Here is an 11,644-nt window from a genome sequence, read left to right as displayed (position 1 = left end):
TGGTAATGAGTTCAGTGTCTGTTCAAAGCCTAAACAAATACTTTTGCGCGAATGGAGTCTGACTGTGTGTTAAGGCTCGGTTTCTTCTTGCGAATCCACAACATTTCGTGGATCAAGCAATCGAACTTTCCCTGACATTTCTTTAGGATCTTAAAGTTGTTGGTCAGGTCACCAACTGTATCAACTCGGTGTTCATTTTGAAGGTGTTTTCCGATGGCGGTAAATCGGTGTTCCTCAATGCGCTTGTAAAGATGACGGCTAGTGTAACCGACGTATTCTGCATCACACAGATCACATATATAGTTATAAACAACGCACTGTTGATTGATCAAAGGTGGTTTTGGTTCTTGTACTTTGAGATCATCGCCAATTTTACGGCTTCTGAACACCGGCTGTAGTTTGTGATCAAGTTTATTACTCAAGTCCGAGAGATGTTTCTTTACTATGTCCGCTGATTTCTGGTCTTTAAAAGGCAGGACAATGCGGTAGATATTCTCTGTTGGAGGCGTCGATCTTGTGTCTGGTGACATCACTGAATTAACGAAACGGGTGATGGTGGAGTTCACAAGAGAATCTGAGTACTTGAGGTTAGAAAAGATCAGAAATCAGCGGACATAGTAAAGAACCAAAACCACCTTTGATCAATCAACAGTACGTTGTTTATAACTATATATGTGATCTGTGTGATGCAGAATACGTCGGTTACACTAGCCGTCATCTTTACAAGCGCATTGAGGAACACCGATTTACCGCCATCGGAAAACACCTTCAAAATGAACACCGAGTTGATACAGTTGGTGACCTGACCAACAACTTTAAGATCCTAAAGAAATGTCAGGGAAAGTTCGATTGCTTGATCCACGAAATGTTGTGGATTCGCAAGAAGAAACCGAGCCTTAACACACAGTCAGACTCCATTCGCGCAAAAGTATTTGTTTAGGCTTTGAACAGACACTGAACTCATTACCAGTGTTTGACACCTCATTGGAATGAACATGAACATTGAACAGCTATATTAATCTTAATTTATTCAATTTCGCACCTCTACCATTGGTATAAATTAGTTTACTTTTCGCACAAATATTTTTTAACTTGAAAATGGTGCCAGGATGACACCGAAACGTCGTTGCTCAGTTTTTTCGCTAATCTTTATTGTTAACACAAATTGTAACGCGAAAATTGGAGGATAGGGGAGGGGGTGTTATTCCAGACCTTCCCCCTGGGTCTCCGATTCGTTACAATAGGACATGTAGTGGTGTCAAAGTTGCTTAGATAGATTGCCCTTAGAATACTTGGTGATCATGACATCAGATTTCATGTCTGATGGCATCGTATATCCATCATACCGGAACTGCCATGTTGGAAATCACTACATGTAACAGACACATTTTTGCCAACTTTAGAACATTAGAGCTTTAACCTCTGCTATACCCAGAACGGTTTGTTACTTTACAATTTGTCAAAATTCTCCATTTTGGTTCTTTTTTAAGTTTTTGTTTTATCTCTGACTCGTATTCAAGCGCTTTTTTTCTGGAACGTGCTAAAAGCATGAACCAATTCTTTTCTATACCATAAGGCGTGGCAGTAGACCCTGTAGTTCCAGTGAAGCCAAGTGTTGACCTTGTTGACACTAAAACCACAACAGAAAAGAAAATAATGATACATAACTTTGGAGATAAACACATTGGCAAGTATATAAACACGTTTATGGCTGGTTGACACTGCAATATATGTCCCGCCACCAAACTAAAAATCGTAATCACAGTCATTCAATAAATTAAGTAGAGAATCTGGGATATGACAGATGATTGATATATAAAAAAACCTCAGTACGTTGTTTATAACTATATATGTGATCTGTGTGATGCAGAATACGTCGGTTACACTAGCCGTCATCTTTACAAGCGCATTGAGGAACACCGATTTACCGCCATCGGAAAACACCTTCAAAATGAACACCGAGTTGATACAGTTGGTGACCTGACCAACAACTTTAAGATCCTAAAGAAATGTCAGGGAAAGTTCGATTGCTTGATCCACGAAATGTTGTGGATTCGCAAGAAGAAACCGAGCCTTAACACACAGTCAGACTCCATTCGCGCAAAAGTATTTGTTTAGGCTTTGAACAGACACTGAACTCATTACCAGTGTTTGACACCTCATTGGAATGAACATGAACATTGAACAGCTATATTAATCTTAATTTATTCAATTTCGCACCTCTACCATTGGTATAAATTAGTTTACTTTTCGCACAAATATTTTTTAACTTGAAAATGGTGCCAGGATGACACCGAAACGTCGTTGCTCAGTTTTTTCGCTAATCTTTATTGTTAACTGTATTTCCAAATTTAATCTTATAAGAATTTTACAATTTGTGTTCGCTGAAAAATAAAAACAGTATTCCTAATAATAAAGTGTATTATCGTCTGTCTAGCGATGTAGTCACTTGAGATGTAGATCGCAACTTTTCGACTGCTTACTGCTAGTCTTCTTCAGGCGATAAGGTCGACTGATTGCACGGTATCATTTATATCACAAAGGTCGGCTGTGATTGGTGCATTTCGATCCTCCTATTGTTCCATTGTTCGGGCGAGTAGCTGTTCCCTCAGTGGTCCGCTGTTGTACCGTTCTCCTGTTGTTGTGTTTCTTGATCGTGGGTATCCATGCTTCAGGAATTTCAATTCCGCTATCCCTGTTGATGTTATTAGGGTGAAGTCTTATGTGAATAGCTTCCTTGACCCTACGTGTGTACCAGTGAGGATCTCGATCAATAAACTTGACCTCATTCCAGATAGGATAGTGGCCGGTCTCGTGGGTGTGTTCAGAAACGGCGGAGGTCTGGGTACGGGCGAGTCGTATATCCCTGTCGTGTTCTTTGATCCTCTCCTGCATAGATCTCCCTGTTTCCTTTCCAAACTCATCGTACATCTATTTAACAATTAGATTATGAGCTCGAGATTTCTATGCGGTGATAGTTGATGAGGCTGAAGACCGAGTCACCTATCACCTATAGAAATCGAAAGCGAGTAATCTTATTTCTTTAGTAGAATTCTAACTGAAGTAAACGCAAAAAACGGTTTCCAATGATTTCTCTACGTACGTATTATTAAACTTCACGCTTTAACAAAATTGCTCGGACTGAATTTTGTCAATATGGAAATTTGTAGTTGTTTTACGCGCGCGCACCCATGTTTTCAATGTTTCAAGGTTTTAAAGTCAAGATACCGTTAATGTCCTTCTTTTAGTCTTCTCAGAAATTTAACTATCCAATTGCATCTAAACACTCCCCCAAAACTGCGGGAAAACGTAAAAAGGTCACCATTTTGTCGACGAATGGCAGCCACAGCATTCCAATGGCTCATAGTATACGAGTAGCTCAGCCAATCAGATTGCAGCATTTGCATTAGTATTTATACTAGTAGAATTCTACTAAACCTCGTCAGACGTACGCTAAGCGAGTGAACTGTTTCTTAGTAATATAATTAGCGAAAGTGACATTTCGTACCATAAGGAGTGGAAGCAATTGCATTTGAAGTTGAACGTGATGTTGACACTGAAAAAACGAAAATTAAAAACGTTAATATGTACAGGTATTAGGTAAACATTACATTAGGGCTAAAACCCGATGAAATTGCAGGAAGATGTCATAGTAATTTTACCACTTAGTGAATTGGCTCTCTCTGGTTCGCTTGAGGTTTTTGGTTCACTTGGAAATTCTAAAGGTGAAGAGGTTCAAGAATACACTTTTATGCTTTCAATAGAACATTTCCGAATTACCTTTAGCCTTTTTCACAAAGCGAGTCTTGACGCCAATCCTTTCATATGAAAATGAGATTTCATTCACATGCAAATTAAACTCATTCTCAAATGAGTGGTTGTGCACCAGACTTCGCTTTGATAGCGAGGCTTCAGTAAACTTGGAAATGGGCTATTTTAATAACTTTGATGACCGTTAAATTATATATCGACCCGGTATGTAACTGAATTGGTTGAGAGATGAGATTGTAAGTAAACTTGAATAGGGGATGGCGATAATGCTAAAGGAAAATAAGGTAATAATAAAAATAATAAAAATAATAATGATAATAATAATAATATAATGGTAATGGTAATGGTAATAGTAATAGAAATAATTATAATAATAGTAATAGTAATAGTAATAATAATAATAATAATAATAATAATAAATAGGTCTGCAAAATGTAGCGTTATTGCCTAAAACTATACTGGGGCTGATCTATTTTTAAAACACAATTTCCAAAAACATGCCCCTGCAAGGGTACTCTTTTGAATTTTACCTCTTTGTGGTGTAGTGGATTTCTTTTGTTGGCCTGCAGTTGGACTTGGGTCCTCTATCACGGAAGCTCACACGAGTGAAAAAACAAGGTAATTGTTAAATTCCCAAATCATCTTGTTCGCCAACGCATTGTTGAACTCAAGAACTCGGTAATTGGTAAATATTTCTTGCAAGCCCAGGGAGATACAAATCTTCCCAAAGAAAGCCAGTTTCGCTGGCATTCTCCGAAAGTGCCAAAGCAGTTCATTGCCTCGAAAATGAGGCATAAAACTATAAAAGAACGTAACTAGCTGACTACATTCGTTCGAAACTCCTTGTCTTAAAGAACATTTTTTACCCCTTTTATTTCTCTGTGATTAATAACTTTTGTTTTATTTAGTATTTGAAAAACTGTCTTTTTGACTTCATAATGACGTTAGCTAAACGTGGAAACGTCGTCGTTTTTTAACAAAATCCTTTGTTAATATTGTTGTTAAGAAATATTTTTTGGATGTTTCTACAGTTAATTGTTTACTGGAAAAGCATTATTTCATTAATTTCACTGTTTTGTTGCGCCACATATTGAGAAGTACGAGGCAATGACAACATTTTTTCAAAAGAAACGACACTATTATCATTGGTTGCCACTAATTTATAGTCGTTTGTATTCTTACGGATCTTTATCAACATATAAATTCAAAATTGAAGAATCAATGGGACAATTGAATTACCTTCTGCCTCTGTTTCAAAGCGAGTCTTCGTGCAAACCTTTCATATGAAAATGAGTTTGATTTGCGTGAAAATAAACTTGTAAGCGGAACACATTTTCATATGAGTGGTTTCAAACGAAGACTCGTTTTGACAAGAAGCTACAAGAGGCAACTTGGAAATGGCCTTTTTGTGGTATTAACATATCAGCCAGTCCTACTGATTACCTTGAGGTTTTTGAGTCTTGTTTACACACCGGTATGACCCATTATCGGTGAACCCATTCTGACAGAGTAGATTGGGAGAACAGGGACTCTTTACACAGGCGTTCTAAAAGAAAATAATATTAAAAAAAAAGAAAGAAACGATAGTTAATTACAACCAAAAAACGTACGCCTCTTGAGCTCGATATTATCGAGGGAAATATCGCTCAGACAGGGCGCCTTGCTCACTTAAAAGAGGAATGAAACTTTCCCTCGGTGAACGAGTGTTTCCTCAGCATTTTAAACCTTCCTCGGGCTTCCCAAAGTGGTTTTGCAAATGAGGAGGAAAAAACACTTGTTTGTCGTGATTATCATCAGAATGGAAAAATTTCTTTGTTTGAACGATTAATGATAAAAACTCTCACCAGTTCTGATCAGTGAATGGTGTAAAGCTTTCAAAATTTCTGCATTTTATACATGTATTTTAATAAAAATTACTTCAGCCGCTCTATAGGTGAATCCATTTTGACGTGCAAGTGCCTCAGGGTGCATCTCATGATCAGAATCACTCAATTCACAAATGTAGACGCCGTCCTCGTGCGGAGGTCCAACATTGTAAGACACGCAGCCATGTTCCACAAAGCACCTTACTTCACAAGTGCTTTCTTTCTGCACCGTAAAAGTTTTAAATACGTGACCCTGGAGAGAATACCCCTCCATAGCGGGCTTGAATCTCAAAATCCGGCAGTCACCTGTAAAAGAACGAAAGTTATATTATCTGTTAATTTAAATAAGCTGTGAAATATTTTCACTTCAAGATTACCTTGCCTTATAATAAATTTTTTCGTTGCGCTCATCTTTAAACAGTGGTAACCGGGTGCAGTCTGTTGTGGAAACTTCGTTTGTGGGTAAATTAATTGAAGAGTGCAAGTTTAATTAAGAAAACCTGACGGTGCTTGGCCTGGATTCATTAAAATTTAGGTTGAAACAGCTGCCCAGGAGATTTTTTATCCTAGTTGCTTTGTCTTTACGTTACACTAAAAATATATACATATATATTGCCTTTCACATCATGGCCACAAATAAGTTGAAGACAAATTCAAAAGTAGTTAGAAATGAGTAAATTTCCTTTCCGAATGGTACACTACGACATGAAAACCTCAATAGTCTAAATAACTCTTCCATTATATTTTTTTCCAATCGATTCCCAGAGATTCCTTCCGTGTCAAAAGTATCAAAAAACAACTGATAGAAGTTTCACAACAAATTGTTTGAAGCATCAGTATCAGTAAGGCGCGATCGGTACAAACTTTCGTTGAAAAGAGTTTTGCCACAAGGCTTTGGAAGCTGGACTTTCAGTTTCAACGTTAGTTTTCTTGCTTCAGATGCCATCCTTTAAGCACGATATCATCGAAATGCCTCTTCAATATTTAATTTAAGGTTAGCTTACGGCACGTAAAGTTGCTTACAAAGTTGTTATTATTCTTTTTATGAATCTGAATTGAGTAAGAGCTAGGAAGTATAGGACGTTGAGTCAAATGTTAGAGCTGATAACAGTACTATCTCATGATGTAACTAGTTCAGTTACAATCCTTGCATTTTACTTTCCTCGCCCAAAACCTTCAATACTAACTTTAAATTTTAAATTTCTTTTGAAATATCGCTCTTAGAACAAGCTGGTGTAGTGACTAAAACAATTCTCAGAAACACATTAACCTTACCATCTTGAACCATTCTAAATCCTTTGACTGAGAAAGTCCAGAGAAAAAACAGCCTTAAAATCAGTGACAAGCTAGTCATATTTAGTCAACTGATGAAACTGACGAGGTACAAGAGGCGAAGTCATTTTTGTCATCACACAAAGTCTTCCATGAAGCTTCCTGCTTTAAAATTACTTTTTAATGTTTAATCGTGTTTATTTTTGATACGAATAATTGCTGCTATGCAACCGAATCCATGAAAGAAACTCACAAATTAATTGGAAAAAGATTCTGTCTAAACATGCGTAACATCTTTTTGTCTGGTTTGTTTTGTATTTTTTAGCTTTTTTTCCTTGAAGTTTGCATTACACTGTTATAGAACGATTGAACAGGCACTCCCATATGTATAGGGAACGCAGCTGTAGGTTAATTGTACTGCTCTCGATCACCCGCAATGGAGTAAATTGCAATCGGTTTTTTATATGAAAATAATAAGTCCGCAATGCGTACTTGTGGGCTTATGCTTAGTTCTATTCCATTCGGTTGGATTTTGTTTTTAAAAGTCAGCATCTGGGAGTTTAACTCCTATAATTGAGAAGGCAATTACTACAAAGATGTTACTTTGAAACTGGAGATATTGTACTCGCGGTCGGAAACTTGTGGCCCCTTAGCCGCATCCTGGAAGTAAAACAAAACAAGAGAGGCGGGCTTGTGAGGAAAGTCAGGCTGAAAACCGAGTCCGCAGTCCTGGAACGTCCCATCGACAAAATCGTTATTCTAGAGGCTCCTAGACTCCACGAGAGTAGCTAAACATTGTGGATCTTGATGTCCTCAATAGACTGCGAGCAGTTTCTATTTTACTCGGAAATTCGTGGGGAATAACGCAATGAAAAAAGAAAAACAAGTGTGACTGCAAGTGTGACAACGCTGGCATGCTCACGACTCACCGCTCGCTTGTGTTGCGTTCTTCTTTGCGTTCTTCCCCACGGATTTTCGAGCAAAACAGAGACTGCTCGCAGTCTACGTCCTCAATCAGGAAGTTTGCTTGTAACGTCAGAGAACAGTTGTTTTTTTATTGACTTGATTTTGATGAATTATTTCGAATGGGTTTAGTGACAACATATTACTCAAGTTTTTTCCGTTTGAACCCCTCAGTTTAGTTTCAATGCTTTCAGTTCGCATTAAGGGACCGATAGGTAGGATTCAAACGTGTGTGACATTTCCCCTACGTGCGTTACTCTTTAAAATTTAAAATTTAACTCGTCGATCATAACAATAAAATATAAACATAAAACCTTTATTTTAACGCGATAAGAATCAAAGCTGCAAAGCTTGTGGGGTCGTGCATACTACTACATTAAAACACGTTAATTAAAATATATACATGTAAAGTATATACATGTGATTCGTTGCGTAAGAGTTTTGTTCAGTATGACTGTTGTGTCATGTTTTGATGTTAACTCAGCACGAATTCAAAACGTAAACAAAAGAACAAGCTTAAATTTTGGCCTGTAAAAAATTTTAAAGCTCCCATTCGATTTGCGTTCATGAAAATCTTCTCGCTCCCCCGAAGGGAAATTCGCTTTGGTTTGCAAAATTTCATAATTCATGAGGCCCCGTTTATACGAGTCTGGACAAATTTTTGCACGGACAAAAACTTGCACGGTTCCACCATGCGTTTACACGGGACCGGCAGAACTGGACGAATTTTTGAACGGATAAGGGTGCAAGTTTGGAACCTGAAAAAGCAGGTCAACTTTTTGACCGGCGCGGTTCCATATTTCGTACGGACTCCTGTAAACTGACCCGAACCGTGCAAATTTTTCTTCAAATAGCGCGGTAGAGGCCTGGAATCTAGTTATGTTTTGTCTGGTTGCTTAGGAAAAATGAAACATTTTGTTACATTTTGTCCCTGGTTTGTTACATTTTGTTAAATTTTAGATAAAAGAATCAAACGAAAGCAGATTATAGATATGAGGTGACGAGCGGCAGCAGCATGCATCGCTATTTTAGCCGGATTTGACATTTTGGCAACCTGAGTGGAAGTCATTTTCAGAGTCAAGAGATTATTCAGAGATTATTCTGAGATTATTCAAACTCAGAAGGCCAAACAAGATAAACAGTAAACCTCATCGCAAAGTTAAAAAAACTCAGATCAAAAGTCTCACTTATTCTGGACTAGCTTAATCAGGCTCTGAACAACCCAGCCCAGGAGCTCCGCTTTTAGGCCTGGCTAAATCTATATATTATTATTCCGTATTAATCAATTTTGCTAAACCGAAAATCTTTTTTTTTTTTTTTGTACAAATGACCCTAGAAATAAAGATGAAAATCATGACAGTAACTGCAAATTGCATTTCTGACCCAAGATTAGGGCCTTCCACAAGTTGCTCGAGAAATCTCAAAAAGTTATTCAAAAGTTGCTTTTTGTTGCTCTCTTCCTTTATTTGGTCTGATGCAAAAATATGCAAATTGTACCACAAAGGTAAGATTTCTTAAAATCAATTAGTAAGTAACTTTTTCCTCAATTAAACCAAACAAAATGAATGAATAAAGACTGCGCATCAATATCAATATTAATCTTGTAAACATTCCTCACCTGAGACGCTCCAGTCACTCGAGTGTGAAGCTGCCCGCCATTTTGAATTTTCTTTAAAAACACAGCTGGCCAGCAGCCCGGTGGAATGCATCTTGCACCCATGATCTGCCCCAGGGGGGAGGGGCATCTGGCTCCTTTTTCCCACGAAATTAATAGCTTGCCTACTAATTAAACATTGTAAAATATGGAAGCAAGGCCACTAAAAACTGCGCACTAAAAACTGCGCCGATTTCTCAGAATTGATAGAAAACTAGAAATTGCTCAGAATGCAAAAAGCTGAAAGCGAAAAAAGTTGAAGTTGCCAGAAAGTTGTCGAGCATCTTGTGGAAAGCCCTACCCAAGGTAACTGTTTCAATTTTTGTCATCTCAAAAAAGAGGAATGTCTCGCTTCAAAATAAGGATAATCATCTCTCTGACAACAGCTCCTTAATTCCATCTTAAAACTAAGCTTTAATATTAATACTGTAGCTTTTTTGATGTTTACTAGCCTTTCTAACCATTTCCCCCTATTAACTATGATAAGACGTTTCAGGCCTAGCCCTTCTTCAGCGCTAAGTCTTGGACCACATGTTGTAATGCAGTGAGAGAAACGTTGACTGTGAAAAGAGCTATTAATGCGATTATCAGATGAGTTACTGTAGGCACATCAAAAGTTTGGTAACCAGGTTTTAACGTTCAAATCATGTTGTTGTCACAAGCAACTTGCTCCGTTTCCAGTGGCAACTTGTCGGTCTTTGACGTCATTAGCAGCAAAGCGCGCGAAATTGTAGGCGACGATATTGTTACCATTGGAAATGAGGAAAGTTGCCCGTGGCAAAATCATAATTTCAAGGCCAAAACTTCGTCACCAAAGTTCCGTCGACTACAGGTGCATGAATGGCTCGTTAGCTTTTGAGAGGACAAGAGAACGGATAACAAAAACTATCCTCCCCTCTTCAAAGCAATAACAGCAAAGGCACTTCGTGAACTCATGTCGAAGTTCATAACAATTGTCGCCTCCTGTTTGAGGGAGACGTGGCTTAAACAGCATTTTCTTTTTTTTTAAAAAAAGAATGCAAACCGAAACTTGGTAGGGTCATTGATGAAGATTTTAAAAGACAAACAACGATCCCGTTCGAGACGAGCAATTTGAGACCATTTGACAAGAAATGTCAAATATATTTGGCTTTATGCAATATTCAGAAACAGACGTGTCTAGCTGTAGGGCTGTTATTTCCACGGACATGTCCTCAAGTCGCTCATTCGCCATTAAAAATTCTGCAGCTAAGCAATAGGCTACGTTCGATATATTAATATTTTATCATGGATCCGAGTCTCTCGGGTCAAAATTGCAATTTTTTAAAGTTTCTTTTGTCCTTCAATTCCCAAAAAAAGACTTGAATACGTAGAAAACAACACCAAATATAGAAGTTTGTCCTGATAACCCCGGAGCCTTGTTAGAACATTGATATTTCGAACGTGGCCTATTTAATGGCATCATGTTCAGTGGTTTTCTGATTTTCATGCATGCGTTTAGTATAGGCGGGAGAGGTTACAGTGTAAGCCTTATATAATTAATTCCTAATATAGTCCCTCTCACGTTATATTTATATCACCTCAGAAATCCCAGAAGGATGTTTTAATATCCAACTCTATGAGACAAATTTTATTAACCTGGACAACTCAAGCGTCTTTGCGCGCTTTTTTATCCTCTTCGAGAACATCTACACAATGCGCTTTGTGACAATAACCGCGGAAGGACTCGTTTCCATTCCTAAATATTACCTCGAGAATAAGGCGTATATGAGGCCCCTGTGACTCCTCATACTCTCTTGCTATTGAACGTTTCCACTCAGGTGGTTAGCAGCCATGCAATTTTTATTGGAGCGAAAGAAAGAGTTCAGCTCCCGCAAGATTGGTTTGGGACACAAACATTGCCTGATTTCAAACCGAAAAGGACTAGGTACGAGTTTGTAAATTATGGGATAAGTAGCTATTGATCCACATAGTCAGAACAAGCACACCGAGATTCACAAAATCCCCAAGTTTGGTGTTAATCACGCTAGTTTTGACTGAGATACAGCCAAAATGTCAAAATCAACAAAGAAATGTTTGGTCATCCGGACACAGCGTCCGGATGGCCATACATTTCTTTGTAAATTTTGACATTTTCAAA

The 11,644-nt window shown here is 38.0% G+C and overlaps 1 protein-coding gene across 1 annotated transcript in view; it reads right to left on the bottom strand.

Annotated features, from left to right (window-relative positions):
• The window catches only part of LOC145489067 (adenosine receptor A3-like), a 252,168-nt gene that overhangs the window by 63,385 nt on the left and 177,139 nt on the right, over window positions 1-11,644 (bottom strand). The window lies entirely within an intron of this gene.

The sequence above is a fragment of the Orbicella franksi genome, chromosome 6 (genome assembly GCF_964199315.1).
Source record: "Orbicella franksi chromosome 6, jaOrbFran1.1, whole genome shotgun sequence".
NCBI lineage: Eukaryota > Metazoa > Cnidaria > Anthozoa > Scleractinia > Merulinidae > Orbicella > Orbicella franksi.
The sequence above is the reverse complement of the archived record's forward strand: the minus strand, read 5'-3'. Positions and strand labels throughout refer to the sequence as shown.